The sequence below is a fragment of the Schistocerca cancellata genome, chromosome 1, assembly GCF_023864275.1.
Source record: "Schistocerca cancellata isolate TAMUIC-IGC-003103 chromosome 1, iqSchCanc2.1, whole genome shotgun sequence".
NCBI classification, from domain to species: Eukaryota; Metazoa; Arthropoda; class Insecta; order Orthoptera; family Acrididae; genus Schistocerca; species Schistocerca cancellata.
The window spans coordinates 159,174,670-159,197,571 of record NC_064626.1 but is presented as its reverse complement, the minus strand read 5'-3'; positions in this window follow the sequence as shown (position 1 = coordinate 159,197,571).

Here is a 22,902-nt window from a genome sequence, read left to right as displayed (position 1 = left end):
TTGTATGGCCTGCTCGTTCACTGGATCTTAAACCGTGCGATCTCAGGTTATGTAACCATCTCAAAATTATCGTGTATGCAGAGCCCATTCAAGATGTGGGGACACTGGAGCAGCATATTCATGTTACCTTTGACACTGTTCGGATGCATCCAGCGCGATGTGAAAGTGTTGTAAGGTGGCTATAATTTCGTATGTTACAAGCACTCATCTACATACTTTGCAGTGATTTACAGCCGGAATACATCGTATATATGAATATTTCAAGAAGACTGAAATCGTCACATACAGCTTGTAAATAGTTGTTAACGCTTATTGCATGAAAGGTGAGGGATCGTCTTTGTTATCAAAACGGCGTATTGAATGGTTGCCTATACTAGCAGAGGTTGGAACGCCAGTGGAAATGAAAAGGCAGGCGTAACTCAGGCCCTGGGTGGAAAAGCCCGTACAGGTGTGTTGGTCCTGCTTAATACAGGAAGTAGCCCAAGACGGACGGTCGGGGCACCTGAGTGCTGAAGCACAGTAGAGTAGCAGCTGGCCGGTTTTGTAGCTAGGCTGAAAATCTGGGACGCAGCAGAGACGAACAACGAAGCGTTACTTCAGAAATCAAGCAGGCTCGGTTATTTCCAAGGATTTTTACTGTGAGAAGCGTGCCATTATATGAATTCCTAATTAACAGAGATAGGTTTTTCCTCGCAAAATTTCCATGCTGGGCGACAAAAGACTAAAATATGGTTGGTCGTCATTTGGAAGAATCTGTAGAGAGAGAGAGAATATTCCGTGGTTTCAAGAATATGGTTCGTCTTCTGCAGTTACGTGGGAGGGGAGCCGAGCTTTGCTGGGAAGCCAGCTGTGGAGAGAAAGAGGTCTTCCGTTTTGAGCGCCCGTGTCTGATGGTCACACAGTATCAGCTTTGTTGGTACAGACGGACTTGCTGTCTTTGCTCTCAGGAGGTTTTATGGTTAGAACGGTTAGGCAATAAAATAAATGTCGTGTGAGTAAGGCTTCCCGTCGGTAGACCATCTGCCGGGTGCAAGTCTATCGATTTGACGCCACTTCGGCGACTTGCTCGTAGATGGGGATGAAATGATGATGATTAGGATCTCGCGTCCGTCGGCCGTCGTAATTTAATATATTATTATTGTTATTATTATTATTTGATTGTTGCCGACTTACGTGGTGGGCCTTAATAAAAATGATATTCCATTTAATTTTTATTTCACGATTAAATGCTTTCCTGAAGTTCTCCTTTTTAACAATATTAATCTCAAATTATTTGTTACGTTAATGAATGTTAGACTCGCGGCATCTTAAAACATGAACATACAAGCTGAACAATGTAATAAACTTTTCATATTAATTTCCTCGCTAGTCAATTCACTTTAAAGCAAAAGATCTTTAGTTGTTAATTACAATTGCGGTCCACACACGCGCGAGAGTATTTTTTCTTACCTCCGTTAACCATTGTATTGTAGTCGGAGTCCTGGCTCTGGGTCTCGGCTATGGTACTGAAAATAAGAATCTTAAAGCTAAGTATTTTCTGCAACGTCGGGCGGCTGTGGAGAAAAATTAATATTATGTTAATAGCGGCCGAGTTTTCCGCTTCCGCTAATTTTTCATAAGTTAATATCGCCACGTAATGGCGTCGTTGGCTGCATCGGCCGCTGCGATTGTTGAACTATAAATTACTTGAATGCAGGTTAATTCAAGGAAGGCGGACATGAAATCGGGATCACCTCTTACAAATTAAAAGTGCACAATAATATTCAATTAATATATTATCTGCTTAACTCATACAAATATGCTCGAAAGATGTCCGTCTATACACACTCAAGACAAAAGAGGAAGTGAAGTCGACTAAAAAATTAACAAAAGAGCGTATCTTGTCTCTTTAGATCATTTTGTCATAAATTATTTCTTTGCAATCTAAACCTACACAGAGAAATTTTTATTTTACGGCTACATGATAAAAATATATTATTCAACTTTTTAATGTCTCTTCTTCATAAATACTGTTTTTAAGTCTTTTCGTAATATGGCACTGGGGAAGCTATAAGGACAACACAACACCAAGTCCCTGAGCCGAGAAAATCTCACTGATAGCACACGTTATTGACATACCTGCTTTAACTCCGAGCAAATGGACTCGCCCGTCCCACGTCAGCGGCGTGCGCACAATCGAGGGAAACACAGCCACTTGTAAGCGGGCGGTCCAACGGAACGGTGTCACTGTGTTTTCGAAACAGGAACAACGGAGTTGGATCAAGATTGAATGTGCCAGAGGCCGTACAGCACGACAGCGTCATCAAGGTCTTCAAGAGGCGTGCGGGGAAACGGCGTTGCCGTACAGAACAGTGGCACATTGGGTATAAGCCTTAAACGAAGGTCAGGCAACTGTGCAGACATGCACTGGCCAGGTCGTCCTAGCGTCTCTGAAGAAGAAGTGCATGCTGTTGCCATGTTAGTGGACAGTGATCGACGCCATACGATTCGTGAGCTCGCCCTCGAAACCGGATTAGTTCATACGACTGTGCTTCGCGTCCTGAAGGAACGGCTGGGCATACGAAAAATTGCATCACGATGGGCTCCGCATGACTTGACGGAAGTGCTGAAATGGATGCGTTACGACGCTGCTCAGACGCACCTGGAGTGCTATGAGCGCGAAGGAGAGGCTTTCTTAAGCCGCATCGTAACACTGGGTGAGACATGGGCCGCATCGTGCGAGCCAAAACTGAAACGAATGGCGTCATTATGGATGGCCGCGAAAGCCGAAAGTGCGTCAGAGCTCCAGTATGGTGAAAGTTATGGTGATTCCCGTGAAGGTGTTATCCTAACGCATTACGTTCCTCCACGGCAGATCATGGTTGAACATTATTAGAGTTCGTTTTTGGAGCATCACCTGCGACCAGCTTTGCGAAAGAAGCGGCGACACGTTCTGCGCAACCCACCCATCATTTTGCACGACAATGCGCGGGCGCATACAGCGCAAGCTGTGGCTGCTCTGTTCGGTCAGGGGGACTGGGAAGTACTGTGCCATCCACCATGCTCCCAGGACTTAAGTCCTTGTGACTTTGATTTGATTCAGAAGATGAGGGAACTACTTCATGGCGTTCGCTTCAGAACTGTTCCAGAGGTTCGACAGGCAGTAGACCGCTCCATTCGCACCACCAACAGAACAGGCTCTGCTAACGGTGTACTACGCCCCCCACGTCGCTGGCAATGGGTTCTACACATCGCTGGTGACTACTTTGAAGGACAGTAACAGGTGCAAACATGTAACTCTTTTGTTTCGGTTGTGAATAAATAGTTGCCACTGCTTAAGTTCAAACCCTCGTATGTAGACTTGAAGAATAAAGATTTAGTATATTAATAACGTTTCTTTTATTTAAAAAGCTTTAAGAGTGTTCACTTAAATTCCGAGTCATTACTCCTCAATACGCTCCCGTGTACGTGAGGGTGCACCTGATGAATTTTTTTTTTTTTAATAGCGGTATATGAAATTAATCTGGGTAGCGCTTTATTTTTGCTCTTTGTCCACCCGTCACGTTTCCGTTAGTTCTGAGGTCCTATATAACCATTATGTCATATAACTCGGACCAAATAACATCGACACAAACTTTTAATGAGCGGCTGACAGATTTAATTTTGACTGTTTTTCTGGTACTGGCGATGCAGCAGTCGTGGGCGGTTCATAACCGGTTTTGGTGTGGCCGGAGCCTCTCCGTCGGATACTCCTAAATCATAGCTTTTTCTAATGCAGGCGGCGATCGTTACACATTGCGCTAGAATCCACTAGCAGCCTCTAGTACCGACAGGGCTAAGTAGCCATTTCTACGTTTGCGAGGTGCCGGGGCTAGCAGTGTATTTAACACTAAATTCTTCTCGAATTTTCATATGGAAATGATGGTCTATGCCCCCCATTTTCTAACTCCTACTTTTTCTGTTGCACATGGATTAAGAAGAAACGCGAACTGACTATAATCGACCCTGCAAGTGTAGTAGAAAAGAGTTTGGCACCTGCAATAATTTAATTTGATAGACATTAATTAAATAAAGGAAAGTTTCAGTAACGTAGTGAGAAATGGAAGGGTTGCTCTACTGATTAACAGAATGAAAGTTCTGTCCAAAATAACAATTTGATTTATTATTACTAAACTCAAAATAATAAACAAAACATATGAAACATTCACAATACATCAAATTGGCTCAAATTGGATACTCAAATAAATGCTGTGAAGGTGAAGTTGTCCCTAAACTAGATCGTGACATTTATGACGAAGTGGTATGTGGAGCCAATTCCTTCCAACTCAAATCTTAAGAGAAACACACATGCCAACCCAACATTAATTGCTGCTACAGTAGTGAGAACTCAGACAATGAACATCCAAGACAGAACAAAGTTAGAAAAGACGAACAGGCGCGCTCTTCTGAGCTCTGATTATCGCCTAGCAAAAATACCTGCTTTGCCGGTGCTGCGGACGTACATTACCAAGCTGTCTTCTTAGCTGCAAGCACACGATCTGGCGTACTGGAAGCGATGGCTGGTTGCTTTGACGTCCCGTCGTGGTGATGATAATGTCGCGAGTATAGCCCGAAACAAATTGTCCTGGTCTGGTTGTTCCAGACTAAAGACTTCCTATCAATACAAATACGCCTCTGAGGGAGACGAAGAAGGCTCGCCACACAATCACTGACGGTACAGTGATTAATTTTCACAAGCGAAGTCACACAGTAACTCCAATACAGTCAACTTTAGCCAAAACTGCCCAAGACAGACAACATAGGCCGCTTGTACGCAGAACGCTCAATTGCCAACTGTACTTGGAAAGTTACGTTGAAGTCGAAACTTCAGCAACTTCGTTAAACAGTTACAATCAAATAAAAGTATATTAGACAGCCAACGGAAGACAGGCTGTCCAGAGCAGCGAGAGTTCAGTCTTGTGACGTACTCCGACCGAAAGGCGAGAGCCGACTACCCACAAGAGCACCCGTACAAACCGAACACAGAACATTCCCGCCCCCACGACAGTGGCCTTGGTTAACCGTTCCAATCAGCAACTCGAAAACCGGTGGAAAATTCCACTCTATTGCCGGAGCACTACCATTCCACCAATGGAGATTCTTGGCGCCAATTTCTGCGCTGATTTTGCTACGTCACGGAGCTATGCCCTGAGCAAGCCAATCACAGTTACGATTTTGCAGAAAGCGCGGGAATTTGCTCGCCACAACTGCCTGGGTACACAAGTCATTCCCATGCCTCGCTGGTAGCCCGCCAGAAAGTGTTTTCGCTAAGTTTCTACGAAGTAACGGAACCTCTAGCCCAGCCGCTACTTCAGGCCCTTGTGAGCGTGTCTCCGCCGCTATTCTACAATGTCGGCGTCTGGAAAGCATTCACTCATCTCCCTCACACCCGTCGGCTTACCCTTTCAAGATCAGCAGATCCCGCCTGTCAGCGGACCACCCGGGTGACGAGAGACGCTGTGTGGGAAGTCCGCGTGTGAAGGAATAGCAACTTTTCACCGCATGCAATTAGAGAGGAAAATCGTAAGATAGAAATATGAGAGGGGGCTCATGCCACCTCTCACGTTACTAATTTTATTTGTACTCTAGAGTCAACTGTAAACGTACCTTACAGTAGGCCGGAGACCACAGCCAGATGTGCTGTCCACATGAAGCGACCAGAGCAGAACTTAAACCCATATATTGGGACAATATCTCCAGTTACCTATACACTATCTTTTTCAATGATTGTCTTTGCTTCTCTTTTGCAACTTCTGAAAAAGTTATATCCGTGCACCCGAATGGTGTACGAACTGAAAAATACAAACAAAAGTTTTAGTTATGGACAGAATCACAACTGGAATGACGAAAACACATACCGATACTAATGTTGCAGTACTAACTATACGGACTGCCAGTGCAGTAAATCAATAATTCAGTACACTCCCATCTCTGTATGTAAGAGGAATGGCTCAAAATTCGATAAAAATGGATTCATAATAACTAATTGTACTCAAAATACAGGTTAAGCAATGAATTCTTTTAGATTCGATAACCACAAAAACGTGTAAGTTAAATCATGTATCAGCCCATATAGTGAAGACGATACGATACGATATTGCGGTACCTGTGTTATTCCGGATTACGATATAATGTTCCTTTTAACATACGTGTGCAAAGGAACATTGCATCGCAATTCCTAATAACACAGGTGCTGTAATACAGTATTTATTCACCGACACCGGGCAAGCGACTTTCAAGTAAAATGTTTCGCCTGTACGTTAATATATATAATGGATGACCGAGTACAGGTTGTAGACATGTGATTGACGACCTATAGAAGTTTGGGTCTAATGGGAAGGCGCTGCTAGCGATAAGTGGGAAACCCGTGTTCGAGGCCCAGACTGGCACAAATTTTCATTGTCGTCTTTCCATTATACAGCTAATGTGTCCATATTCGCAACTGCGAATAGATTTCACGTATACATATGGTGAAGTGTCACACAGTCTGTTCACTCATTACACTAGACTGCTGTTGCAGTACAAATACCGGCATTGTTGTCACGGATTTCAGTGACAAAGTCAAGGAGGTTAAGTATCTCACTCGACTAAAGGACGAATTCCCACGATGACCTTGAAATAATAACCGATTCGAAAACCGACCTGTTTTGGATTTAACCCAGACACTGGGATAAAGTCTCCAATTCACTATCTACACTGTATCGTCGACCAAATGCTGCTGTCGACATTTGGTTCCCCCCGGCACAGTCACTGGAGGGGGGGGGGTTTAAGAGGACTCAAAAACTTACAAAAAAAAACAAAAGAAAAAATCCAACAAGTGAAGACTTTTTTTTAAATAATAAAAAGAATTAACATGGAGATGTACTTGTCCTCCTAGCCCACTTGTCTCTATGATCTGCCTTCGAGGAGCCCCATTGTCGGTCCACGACTGGAAATGCACGCTGTTGTCACAGTGTCACTTGTACATTACTATTTCGTCCAAGAAACTAATAAAAAAACCGAGTACAACAGAATAAAGGCCAATCGTTAGCAATGTATACGTACAACAGTTCACACTTCTGCCGCCTACACAGCTCGCTCGTGTTCAACAGTGGAATTCCAGCTGCTACTTCTTTACTGTATGGTGGGAGTAATATACAGGCTGGTCTTAAACTGCGTGTCAAAAATGTAACGGCAAGTATAGAGGATCGAAATAAGCAGATATCGTATAGGAATGTGTGTGCGACAATGCCGTCTTGTGCCGGCACACAGCGCTCGTAACTGCGCCGCATAAAAGTGCTTCGCTAGCACAGAGCATAGAAGGATATAGAGCGGCCTTCTCCACGGCAGAGGCCCGGCCGGAATGTGCTCGCCTGGCTCGCCCTCTGGGCACCTACCTGGCCGGCTGGGCACAGCCCGCGCCGCGCTCCTGTTTCCTTCCTAATTTTTTGCTTATTACCTTACCTCACCTGATTTTCTGATCTCTAGTTGTTAGTTATTAACGTATTCATGGAGATGAACAAATAAACTAAATAATATAGGCGGCGAGATAAAAAACTTAAAAACAAATCAAATTGCGTGGCATTACTTTCACTGAAAACTTACTTTTTTTAACACATACTATAATTGCTTGCTAATTTTATTACTTTCGCACGGCAATAAGCATCCAAAATTACCTGTAGATTATTGTTATGTTTAATATATTCACAAAAGAAATAACGGAAAAAGCAAATAGGTTGTGCACAATTCTTTTTCATTATCTCTCTGCACCATTCTCTTCCTAGAAATCATAACGGAAAAGCTGTTTTTTAATCCTAGCATAATCCAGAATTAATGTCTTATTAATTTGAACATTAGCATAAATTAAAATGAGTAAATAAATAAGGGAGTAAGCTTAATTATTTCTAACAAATTTTTATTATTCGCTTTTCAAATGAACAATTTTTTAAAGTTTTTGTCTAATTTTGTGTTCCTCAATATTCCGGTTTTTAATACATATATATTTCTTGATTCTAATACTAAAATAAATTTTCCCAGTGCTGTCAGTTATCCTGTTTCTGTGATCGTCTTCCCCACCATTTGAGAAGTGTGGCGAGTCGACCAATAAATTGAGATTTGAGCACTGGTTGAGCAAACTGTTGCAATAAAAGGTAAGATTGCTCTTTGGTCCCCCTTTCAATGTGCTTGTCTTAAAAATGTATTCACAAATCCTACATATGCGATTCACATCAGACGAAGGCTGCACCAACCCTCCACGGTTTTTAATTGAAACCAAATTGACAGCTAACTTCAAAGGCATATTTTCGTTATGTCCACTGATTGCCACCAAACATTCTTCACATTTTATTTTCCGCCCTTTATTTTCACTTCCCATTGAAACTTCTGCGTCCAACAAGCTTGATTTAGGCGTAGACACATTTATTTTATCTTCACTGCTTAATTTAGTTCCAATTCCAAGTCCCAAAAGGTCAATTTTATCAAGTGGTATTACATTTCCACTGCTAACATCACTTTCATGCAACTACTTATACACAATAATTTTCCTGAACAAGTAGCAAAACTCGTAAGCACTTGGGTTGTCGTTGTTTCCTCCTCTCCTTCTGATATAGAACAACAATCTCTCCAAATGGTCTTGACTTATTTTATACATGGGTGTATATTTCAGCAACTTCTCCTCTTTTATAAGTCTGACATACATTCTGCGCTGTTGATGCATCTCAAAAAACCCATAAAACCAGTTTTACGAGGACCATTGAGTACTGATCTGCCGTCTTTTTCTTTTAGTTGCAGAATGTAAGTTTCCGCTCTCTCTAATGTTAGACAAACATCAAGTTCATTATTTTCATTTATTGCTTGTTTTAAATATTTTTCTCTAATAGTTCTGAAATTTAGTACATCAAATAAATCATTAAAAATATTTACGAATTTGATAGTTCGATCACAGTCTTCGAAGCCTGGAATGCCTTTCATTTTACAATATTTCAGTGCATCCGCCACACTCCTACATAGCAACTGAGCTGCTAGCTTCACTTTAATTTTTTGATTTTTGAACCAGACATGCTGATTTTTTATTTTTTTAGCCATACTCATACCTTCCATTTGTTGCAAATGTAACAGTTTATCGAAGACTTTCCAGCATATATATCTCCCATCTGAGTCCACTAATTCTTGCAAGTCGTGGAGAGAATTGCGTACTAACTTTAGCATGTGTGATGGATCGAAAAACACATTGACATGATGAGGTCCTGTTTCTAAATGCGTTACCAGCTGCTTTGGGTCTTTTAAATTACAACCAAATTTTCCGAAACACGCAAAATTGGATGAAGTACCATCACAGGTGACTGAGACGACTTTTATGTTTATGTCTGACAGAAGTTGCAAACACTGAGAAATCAGACAATAAATTTGTTCATGCAATTTTGTCATATGATGACATGTTGGAGACCGTGGCTGTTTTTGAAGACAAATGTTGATGGTGTTAGGACAGCAACCAGCCACAAATTTACTTTGAGTTCCTTTATTCAAAGGAAACTGTTACCGGTTTCGAATCGTTGCGATTCATCATCATACAGTTTACACGCTTTCTTTCTGACATTTGGTGTGTTTTTTATACATTAATTGTCCTAAAATATAAATAACATTACAGTTTTGTAAAAGAATATATGATCCTTTCCAAACATAGGACATCATTGTCAAATGTTACGATATATCATAGCATCTGTGACACCCATATGTTTGTAAACTCTTTGTATGTGCCAAAACATGTGGTGTGTGGGTGGAATGATCTCAGTGACAAATCTAAAGTGTACAGTGAGAACTATTACGTGTGCAACAACAAGGATGCAGTGGAAATGCATTTACATCGATTGGATGAACGTTATGGAAACAATCACTCGAAACCGACGTTTCACGTAAGTCACATGCAACGAAAATCTGCAACGCAACCATCTGTGTGTGGCGTGTTTGTAATTATGTTTTATTTATATTTTAGGACAATTAATGTATAAAAAACACACCAAATGTCAGAAAGAAAGCGTGTAAACCGTCTGATGATGAATCGCAACGATTCGAAACCGGTAACGGTTTCCTTTGAATAAAGGAACTCAAAGTAAATTTGTGGCTGGTTGCTGTCCTAACACCTTCAACATTTGTCTTCAAAAACAGCCACGGTCTCCAACATGTCATCATATGACAAAATTGCATTAAGCTTACCTCGCCAGGTAATGAGAAATATACATGCTTTCAAGAAACATAAAATTAACCTAATGAAAACGTCTCTTAACATTAAATTCAACAAGGAGTGTATGTCACTTAAAATAGTCCCAAAATATGTCAAAGTCAAAATTAACTGCAAAACTAAAGCTGCCAGATTTGCTAAGCAGAAATGTGAAAATATATGGCTAAAAACAGAGATTAAAATGCAATACAAGAAAAAAGAACACTTAAACAATGTCATGTACAACTTGCATCTGCAGCTAGGACACAGCCTCTCACCTTTACAATTCTCGCACATCCTTCAGCACATAGATGATAAAGTAGACAAAGAACAAAAAATTATCCTATCCAAACACAAAAAGAAAATTGAAGCCTTAAAATCTATGAACAATCCAGAGTTTGATAATAACAAACAGCTAAGCCAACACAAATTTTTTGATAGAGTCATTAATACAACTGACATCCAATTTAGCAGCAGTGAACTCACTTTATTAAATGAAGGTCTAAAACATAATATTGGAACAAATCTCAATAATCACAGTGTTAAAAACCTCATAGCCTGCACAAAACTTGCTTGTGACACAGCAAAACGAGACACATGTGAGAAAAATGCAGTTGCATACAAGACAAATAAACTGATAATGAAACAACTTCAAACAAATAATACCTGCAAAAACACTGAACTGAAAGATTTGAAAAATATTAACAGCAAACTGTCTGAAAGTAAAGCACTCATAGTAAAAGCTGACAAAGGAAATTCTTTAATCATAATGCATGAAAGAGAATATGTAGAGAAAACCTTGCAATTTTTCCATAGCAACAATATTACTGAAATAAAGACAGATCCTACAGTAAAATTCCAAACTAAACTCCGAAAGCTACTACAAAACTGTAACTTTTTACTGAATTAATATGAAATACGTAACTGCATAACAATGAATCCCTCGGCACCAAAACTGCGTGCACAGCCAAAGGTTCATTAAGAAAATTGTCCCATCCGCCCGATTGTTAACTCAAGAAACAGCCCTGCATACTTCATAAGCCGTAAATTAAAAGACCTCATTAACAAATACTATACATTTGAAAATAACTACACCATACATAACACACATGAACTCATAAGCTTAATTAAAGACATCCACATCCCACCAACAGCTAAATTAGCATCACTAGACATAGTCAACCTGTACACGAACATCCCTGTGAAAGAGACTATTAACATTATAAGAAACAATCTGCTTAAATATAAGAAAATTAGTGTTGCAGAGATCTGTGAACTCATAGAAATACTTTCACTTATTCTAGAGCATAATTACTTTAGCTTCAACAACAAACTGTACCAACAACATGATAGTTTGGCAATGGGAAGTAGCTTAGCTGGGATACTGGCTGACATCTACATCAACCATATAGAACAAAAATTCTTTTCTGCCAATCAGCACATCTCAAACAAAATAATATACTACAGAAGATATGTTGATGATACAATACTGCTTTTTGATGGTACAAGCAATGAAATAGATGGATTAGCAGCAGATCTTAGCAAAATGCACAAAAATATTAAATTCACAGTTGAACATGAAACTAATAAAAGCATTAACTTTCTTGACCTGAAAATTTGCAATAGTAACAATAAACATCAATTCAGTATTTACAGAAAACCTACCACCACAGATGTCAGTATTAGCAACTCATCTTGCCACCCCCACCAACAAAAAATGGCATATTTCAGAACGATGCTACACCGAATTAAAAAAGTACCAATGAGTGACACAGAACAACAAAATGAAATCAATATAATTAAAACAGTTGCTCATAATAATGAATATAAACCCACAATAATAGAAAAACTCCACAACAAAATGCAGACAAAACCCACAGATCCACTTCACAGCAGTCACTTCAAGCCAAATCAGTGTGCCACTGAAGCCAAACCTAAATATGCTACTCTCCCATACATAGGCCCACTTTCATACCAAATAGCAAACTTATTTAAAAAGAAGAAAAATATCAGAATCAGCTTTTCCACAAATAATAAATTACAACAAAAAGTAATCCATGATGTAAACACCTCCAAGAGTCCCTACCGTAAGTCAGGAATATACAAACTCAAATGTGATACATACCCAAAATTCTACATTGGACAGACAGGCAGAAGTTTTGAAATTAGATACAAAGAACATATTGAAGCTCTAAGACTTGGTAACTTGAACAAATCAGCATTTGCAGCCCATATTGCTGAAGAAAGCCATTCAGTGGGAAACATTGAAGACAACTTAAAGATTTTGCATCTAACAGAAAAAGGAGCCACTATGAATATACTAGAAGAAATAGAAATACACACACACAAAAACAGCACCCCAGACTATATCCTTAACGAACAAACAGAGTTGGCTAACACCCCTTTCCTGAAAAATTTCCAAAAATTACTTTCCAGCCTCCAAAGCAAATAATATTAATACACCTATCTGCAGATCAAGTAGAAAATTTATATGTCACTATAATTCTCATGCTGCCAAATGTAATAAAATAATATACTATTTTACCTATACAGTTCTAAATATATATAAAAAACTTTATAATTAAATTAGCAATAACAGATGAAAAAAAAATTCAATCTCTCTCTGTACTAATGTAAAAGACATTACAGTTTTGTAAAAGAATATATGATCCTTTCCAAACATAGGACATCATTGTCAAATGTTACGATATATCATAGCATCTGTGACACCCATATGTTTGTAAACTCTTTGTATGTGCCAAAACATGTGGTGTGTGGGTGGAATGATCTCAGTGACAAATCTAAAGTGTACAGTGAGAACTATTACGTGTGCAACAACGAGGATGCAGTGGAAATGCATTTACATCGATTGGATGAACGTTATGGAAACAATCACTCGAAACCGACGTTTCACGTAAGTCACATGCAACGAAAATCTGCAACGCAACCATCTGTGTGTGGCGTGTTTGTAATTATGTTTTATTTATATTTTAGGACAATTAATGTATAAAAAACACACCAAATGTCAGAAAGAAAGCGTGTAAACCGTCTGATGATGAATCGCAACGATTCGAAACCGGTAACGGTTTCCTTTGAATAAAGGAACTCAAAGTAAATTTGTGGCTGGTTGCTGTCCTAACACCATCAACATTTGTCTTCAAAAACAGCCACGGTCTCCAACATGTCATCATATGACAAAATTGCATTAAGCTTACCTCGCCAGGTAATGAGAAATATACATGCTTTCAAGAAACATAAAATTAACCTAATGAAAACGTCTCTTAACATTAAATTCAACAAGGAGTGTATGTCACTTAAAATAGTCCCAAAATATGTCAAAGTCAAAATTAACTGCAAAACTAAAGCTGCCAGATTTGCTAAGCAGAAATGTGAAAATATATGGCTAAAAACAGAGATTAAAATGCAATACAAGAAAAAAGAACACTTAAACAATGTCATGTACAACTTGCATCTGCAGCTAGGACACAGCCTCTCACCTTTACAATTCTCGCACATCCTTCAGCACATAGATGATAAAGTAGACAAAGAACAAAAAATTATCCTATCCAAACACAAAAAGAAAATTGAAGCCTTAAAATCTATGAACAATCCAGAGTTTGATAATAACAAACAGCTAAGCCAACACAAATTTTTTGATAGAGTCATTAATACAACTGACATCCAATTTAGCAGCAGTGAACTCACTTTATTAAATGAAGGTCTAAAACATAATATTGGAACAAATCTCAATAATCACAGTGTTAAAAACCTCATAGCCTGCACAAAACTTGCTTGTGACACAGCAAAACGAGACACATGTGAGAAAAATGCAGTTGCATACAAGACAAATAAACTGATAATGAAACAACTTCAAACAAATAATACCTGCAAAAACACTGAACTGAAAGATTTGAAAAATATTAACAGCAAACTGTCTGAAAGTAAAGCACTCATAGTAAAAGCTGACAAAGGAAATTCTTTAATCATAATGCATGAAAGAGAATATGTAGAGAAAACCTTGCAATTTTTCCATAGCAACAATATTACTGAAATAAAGACAGATCCTACAGTAAAATTCCAAACTAAACTCCGAAAGCTACTACAAAACTGTAACTTTTTACTGAATTAATATGAAATACGTAACTGCATAACAATGAATCCCTCGGCACCAAAACTGCGTGCACAGCCAAAGGTTCATTAAGAAAATTGTCCCATCCGCTCGATTGTTAACTCAAGAAACAGCCCTGCATACTTCATAAGCCGTAAATTAAAAGACCTCATTAACAAATACTATACATTTGAAAATAACTACACCATACATAACACACATGAACTCATAAGCTTAATTAAAGACATCCACATCCCACCAACAGCTAAATTAGCATCACTAGACATAGTCAACCTGTACACGAACATCCCTGTGAAAGAGACTATTAACATTATAAGAAACAATCTGCTTAAATATAAGAAAATTAGTGTTGCAGAGATCTGTGAACTCATAGAAATACTTTCACTTATTCTAGAGCATAATTACTTTAGCTTCAACAACAAACTGTACCAACAACATGATAGTTTGGCAATGGGAAGTAGCTTAGCTGGGATACTGGCTGACATCTACATCAACCATATAGAACAAAAATTCTTTTCTGCCAATCAGCACATCTCAAACAAAATAATATACTACAGAAGATATGTTGATGATACAATACTGCTTTTTGATGGTACAAGCAATGAAATAGATGGATTAGCAGCAGATCTTAGCAAAATGCACAAAAATATTAAATTCACAGTTGAACATGAAACTAATAAAAGCATTAACTTTCTTGACCTGAAAATTTGCAATAGTAACAATAAACATCAATTCAGTATTTACAGAAAACCTACCACCACAGATGTCAGTATTAGCAACTCATCTTGCCACCCCCACCAACAAAAAATGGCATATTTCAGAACGATGCTACACCGAATTAAAAACGTACCAATGAGTGACACAGAACAACAAAATGAAATCAATATAATTAAAACAGTTGCTCATAATAATGAATATAAACCCACAATAATAGAAAAACTCCACAACAAAATGCAGACAAAACCCACAGATCCACTTCACAGCAGTCACTTCAAGCCAAATCAGTGTGCCACTGAAGCCAAACCTAAATATGCTACTCTCCCATACATAGGCCCACTTTCATACCAAATAGCAAACTTATTTAAAAAGAAGAAAAATATCAGAATCAGCTTTTCCACAAATAATAAATTACAACAAAAAGTAATCCATGATGTAAACACCTCCAAGAGTCCCTACCGTAAGTCAGGAATATACAAACTCAAATGTGATACATACCCAAAATTCTACATTGGACAGACAGGCAGAAGTTTTGAAATTAGATACAAAGAACATATTGAAGCTCTAAGACTTGGTAACTTGAACAAATCAGCATTTGCAGCCCATATTGCTGAAGAAAGCCATTCAGTGGGAAACATTGAAGACAACTTAAAGATTTTGCATCTAACAGAAAAAGGAGCCACTATGAATATACTAGAAGAAATAGAAATACACACACACAAAAACAGCACCCCAGACTATATCCTTAACGAACAAACAGAGTTGGCTAACACCCCTTTCCTGAAAAATTTCCAAAAATTACTTTCCAGCCTCCAAAGCAAATAATATTAATACACCTATCTGCAGATCAAGTAGAAAATTTATATGTCACTATAATTCTCATGCTGCCAAATGTAATAAAATAATATACTATTTTACCTATACAGTTCTAAATATATATAAAAAACTTTATAATTAAATTAGCAATAACAGATGAAAAAAAAATTCAATCTCTCTCTGTACTAATGTAAAAGACATTACAGTTTTGTAAAAGAATATATGATCCTTTCCAAACATAGGACATCATTGTCAAATGTTACGATATATCATAGCATCTGTGACACCCATATGTTTGTAAACTCTTTGTATGTGCCAAAACATGTGGTGTGTGGGTGGAATGATCTCAGTGACAAATCTAAAGTGTACAGTGAGAACTATTACGTGTGCAACAACGAGGATGCAGTGGAAATGCATTTACATCGATTGGATGAACGTTATGGAAACAATCACTCGAAACCGACGTTTCACGTAAGTCACATGCAACGAAAATCTGCAACGCAACCATCTGTGTGTGGCGTGTTTGTAATTATGTTTTATTTATATTTTAGGACAATTAATGTATAAAAAACACACCAAATGTCAGAAAGAAAGCGTGTAAACCGTCTGATGATGAATCGCAACGATTCGAAACCGGTAACGGTTTCCTTTGAATAAAGGAACTCAAAGTAAATTTGTGGCTGGTTGCTGTCCTAACACCATCAACATTTGTCTTCAAAAACAGCCACGGTCTCCAACATGTCATCATATGACAAAATTGCATTAAGCTTTCCTCGCCAGATAATGAGAAATATACATGCTTTCAAGAAACATAAAATTAACCTAATGAAAACGTCTCTTAACATTAAATTCAACAAAGAGTGTATGTCACTTAAAATAGTCCCAAAATATGTCAAAGTCAAAATTAACTGCAAAACTAAAGCTGCCAGATTTGCTAAGCAGAAATGTGAAAATATATGGCTAAAAACAGAGATTAAAATGCAATACAAGAAAAAAGAACACTTAAACAATGTCATGTACAACTTGCATCTGCAGCTAGGACACAGCCTCTCACCTTTACAATTCTCGCACATCCTACAGCACATAGATGATAAAGTAGACAAAGAACAAAAAATTATCCTATCCAAACACAAAAAGAAAATTGAAGCCTTAAAATCTATGAACAATCCAGAGTTTGATAATAACAAACAGCTAAGCCAACACAAATTTTTTGATAGAGTCATTAATACAACTGACATCCAATTTAGCAGCAGTGAACTCACTTTATTAAATAAAGGTCTGAAACATAATATTGGAACAAATCTCAATAATCACAGTGTTAAAAACCTCATAGCCTGCACAAAACTTGCTTGTGACACAGCAAAACTAGACACATGTGAGAAAAATGCAGTTGCATACAAGACAAATAAACTGATAATGAAACAACTTCAAACAAATAATACCCGCAAAAACACTGAACTGAAAGATTTGAAAAATATTAACAGCAAACTGTCTGAAAGTAAAGCACTCATAGTAAAAGCTGACAAAGGAAATTCTTTAATCATAATGCATGAAAGAGAATATGTAGAGAAAACCTTGCAATTTTTCCATAGCAACAATATTACTGAAATAAAGACAGATCCTACAGTAAAATTCCAAACTAAACTCCGAAAGCTACTACAAAACTGTAACTTTTTACTATGAAATACGTAACTGCATAACAATGAATCCCTCGGCACCAAAACTGCGTGCACAGCCAAAGGTTCATAAAGAAAATTGTCCCATCCGCCCGATTGTTAACTCAAGAAACAGCCCTGCATACTTCATAAGCCATAAATTAAAAGACCTCATTAACAAATACTATACATTTGAAAATAACTACACCACACATAACACACATGAACTCATAAGCTTAATTAAAGACATCCACATCCCACCAACAGCTAAATTAGCATCACTAGACATAGTCAACCTGTACACGAACATCCCTGTGAAAGAGACTATTAACATTATAAGAAACAATCTGCTTAAATATAAGAAAATTAGTGTTGCAGAGATCTGTGAACTCATAGAAATACTTTCACTTATTCTAGAGCATAATTACTTTAGCTTCAACAACAAACTGTACCAACAACATGATGGTTTGGCAATGGGAAGTAGCTTAGCTGGGATATTGGCTGACATCTACATCAACCATATAGAAGAAAATTCTTTTCTGCCAATCAGCACATCTCAAACAAAATAATATACTACAGAAGATATGTTGGTGATACAATACTGCTTTTTGATGGTACAAGCAATGAAATAGATGGATTAGCAGCAGATCTTAGCAAAATGCACAAAAATATTAAATTCACAGTTGAAAATGAAACTAATAAAAGCATTATTTTTCTTGACCTGAAAATTTGCAATAGTAACAATAAACATCAATTCAGTATTTACAGAAAACCTACCACCACAGATGTCAGTATTAGCAACTCATCTTGCCACCCCCACCAACAAAAAATGGCATATTTCAGAACGATGCTACACCGAATTAAAAAAGTACCAATGAGTGACACAGAACAACAAAATGAAATCATAATAATGAATATAAACCCACAATAATAGATAAACTCCACAACAAAATGCAGACAAAACCCACAGATCCACTTCACAGCAGTCACTTCAAGCCAAATCAGTGTGCCACTGAAGCCAAACCTAAATATGCTACTCTCCCATACATAGGCCCACGTTCATACCAAATAGCAAACTTATTTAAAAAGAAGAAAAATATCAGAATCAGCTTTTCCACAAATAATAAATTACAACAAAAAGTAATCCATGATGTAAACACCTCCAAGAGTCCCTACCGTAAGTCAGGAATATACAAACTCAAATGTGATACATGCCCAAAATTCTACATTGGACAGACAGGCAGAAGTTTTGAAATTAGATACAAAGAACATATTGAAGCTCTAAGACTTGGTAACTTGAACAAATCAGCATTTGCAGCCCATATTGCTGAAGAAAGCCATTCAGTGGGAAACATTGAAAACAACTTAAAGATTTTGCATCTAACAGAAAAAGGAGCCACTATGAATATACTAGAAGAAATAGAAATACACACACACAAAAACAGCACCCCAGACTATATCCTTAACGAACAAACAGAGTTGGCTAACACCCCTTTCCTGAAAAATTTCCAAAAATTACTTTCCAGCCTCCAAAGCAAATAATATTAATACACCTATCTGCAGATCAAGTAGAAAATTTATATGTCACTATAATTCTCATGCTGCCAAATGTAATAAAATAATATACTATTTTACCTATACAGTTCTAAATATATATAAAAAACTTTATAATTAAATTAGCAATAACAGATGAAAAAAAAATTCAATCTCTCTCTGTACTAATGTAAAAGACATTACAGTTTTGTAAAAGAATATATGATCCTTTCCAAACATAGGACATCATTGTCAAATGTTACGATATATCATAGCATTTGTGACACCCATATGTTTGTAAACTCTTTGTATGTGCCAAAACATGTGGTGTGTGGGTGGAATGATCTCAGTGACAAATCTAAAGTGTACAGTGAGAACTATTACGTGTGCAACAACGAGGATGCAGTGGAAATGCATTTACATCGATTGGATGAACGTTATGGAAACAATCACTCGAAACCGACGTTTCACGTAAGTCACATGCAACGAAAATCTGCAACGCAACCATCTGTGTGTGGCGTGTTTGTAATTATGTTTTATTTATATTTTAGGACAATTAATGTATAAAAAACACACCAAATGTCAGAAAGAAAGCGTGTAAACCGTCTGATGATGAATCGCAACGATTCGAAACCGGTAACGGTTTCCTTTGAATAAAGGAACTCAAAGTAAATTTGTGGCTGGTTGCTGTCCTAACACCATCAACATTTTTCTTCAAAAACAGCCACGGTCTCCAACATGTCATCATATGACAAAATTGCATTAAGCTTACCTCGCCAGGTAATGAGAAATATACATGCTTTCAAGACACATAAAATTAACCTAATGAAAACGTCTCTTAACTTTAAATTCAACAAGGAGTGTATGTCACTTAAAATAGTCCCAAAATATGTCAAAGTCAAAATTAACTGCAAAACTAAAGCTGCCAGATTTGCTAAGCAGAAATGTGAAAATATATGGCTAAAAACAGAGATTAAAATGCAATACAAGAAAAAAGAACACTTAAACAATGTCATGTACAACTTGCATCTGCAGCTAGGACACAGCCTCTCACCTTTACAATTCTCGCACATCCTACAGCACATAGATGATAAAGTAGACAAAGAACAAAAAATTATCCTATCCAAACACAAAAAGAAAATTGAAGCCTTAAAATCTATGAACAATCCAGAGTTTGATAATAACAAACAGCTAAGCCAACACAAATTTTTTGATAGAGTCATTAATACAACTGACATCCAATTTAGCAGCAGTGAACTCACTTTATTAAATAAAGGTCTGAAACATAATATTGGAACAAATCTCAATAATCACAGTGTTAAAAACCTCATAGCCTGCACAAAACTTGCTTGTGACACAGCAAAACTAGACACATGTGAGAAAAATGCAGTTGCATACAAGACAAATAAACTGATAATGAAACAACTTCAAACAAATAATACCCGCAAAAACACTGAACTGAAAGATTTGAAAAATATTAACAGCAAACTGTCTGAAAGTAAAGCACTCATAGTAAAAGCTGACAAAGGAATTCCTTTAATCATAATGCATGAAAGAGAATATGTAGAGAAAACCTTGCAATTTTTCCATAGCAACAATATTACTGAAATAAAGACAGATCCTACAGTAAAATTCCAAACTAAACTCCGAAAGCTACTACAAAACTGTAACTTTTTACTATGAAATACGTAACTGCATAACAATGAATCCCTCGGCACCAAAACTGCGTGCATAGCCAAAGGTTCATAAAGAAAATTGTCCCATCCGCCCGATTGTTAACTCAAGAAACAGCCCTGCATACTTCATAAGCCGTAAATTAAAAGACCTCATTAACAGATACTATACATTTGAAAATAACTACACCATACATAACACACATGAACTCATAAGCTTAATTAAAGACATCCACATCCCACCAACAGCTAAATTAGCATCACTAGACATAGTCAACCTGTACACGAACATCCCTGTGAAAGAGACTATTAACATTATAAGAAACAATCTGCTTAAATATAAGAAAATTAGTGTTGCAGAGATCTGTGAACTCATAGAAATACTTTCACTTATTCTAGAGCATAATTACTTTAGCTTCAACAACAAACTGTACCAACAACATGATAGTTTGGCAATGGGAAGTAGCTTAGCTGGGATATTGGCTGACATCTACATCAACCATATAGAACAAAAATTCTTTTCTGCCAATCAGCACATCTCAAACAAAATAATATACTACAGAAGATATGTTGGTGATACAATACTGCTTTTTGATGGTACAAGCAATGAAATAGATGGATTAGCAGCAGATCTTAGCAAAATGCACAAAAATATTAAATTCACAGTTGAACATGAAACTAATAAAAGCATTTACTTTCTTGACCTGAAAATTTGCAATAGTAACAATAAACATCAATTCAGTATTTACAGAAAACCTACCACCACAGATGTCAGTATTAGCAACTCATCTTGCCACCCCCACCAACAAAAAATGGCATATTTCAGAACGATGCTACACCGAATTAAAAAAGTACCAATGAGTGACACAGAACAACAAAATGAAATCATAATAATGAATATAAACCCACAATAATAGATAAACTCCACAACAAAATGCAGACAAAACCCACAGATCCACTTCACAGCAGTCACTTCAAGCCAAATCAGTGTGCCACTGAAGCCAAACCTAAATATGCTACTCTCCCATACATAGGCCCACTTTCATACCAAATAGCAAACTTATTTAAAAAGAAGAAAAATATCAGAATCAGCTTTTCCACAAATAATAAATTACAACAAAAAGTAATCCATGATGTAAACACCTCCAAGAGTCCCTACCGTAAGTCAGGAATATACAAGCTCAAATGTGATACATGCCCAAAATTCTACATTGGACAGACAGGCAGAAGTTTTGAAATTAGATACAAAGAACATATTGAAGCTCTAAGACTTGGTAACTTGAACAAATCAGCATTTGCAGCCCATATTGCTGAAGAAAGCCATTCAGTGGGAAACATTGAAAACAACTTAAAGATTTTGCATCTAACAGAAAAAGGAGCCACTATGAATATACTAGAAGAAATAGAAATACACACACACAAAAACAGCACCCCAGACTATATCCTTAACGAACAAACAGAGTTGGCTAACACCCCTTTCCTGAAAAATTTCCAAAAATTACTTTCCAGCCTCCAAAGCAAATAATATTAATACACCTATCTGCAGATCAAGTAGAAAATTTATATGTCACTATAATTCTCATGCTGCCAAATGTAATAAAATAATATACTATTTTACCTATACAGTTCTAAATATATATAAAAAACTTTATAATTAAATTAGCAATAACAGATGAAAAAAAAATTCAATCTCTCTCTGTACTAATGTAAAAGACATTACAGTTTTGTAAAAGAATATATGATCCTTTCCAAACATAGGACATCATTGTCAAATGTTACGATATATCATAGCATCTGTGACACCCATATGTTTGTAAACTCTTTGTATGTGCCAAAACATGTGGTGTGTGGGTGGAATGATCTCAGTGACAAATCTAAAGTGTACAGTGAGAACTATTACGTGTGCAACAACGAGGATGCAGTGGAAATGCATTTACATCGATTGGATGAACGTTATGGAAACAATCACTCGAAACCGACGTTTCACGTAAGTCACATGCAACGAAAATCTGCAACGCAACCATCTGTGTGTGGCGTGTTTGTAATTATGTTTTATTTATATTTTAGGACAATTAATGTATAAAAAACACACCAAATGTCAGAAAGAAAGCGAGTAAACCGTCTGATGATGAATCGCAACGATTCGAAACCGGTAACGGTTTCCTT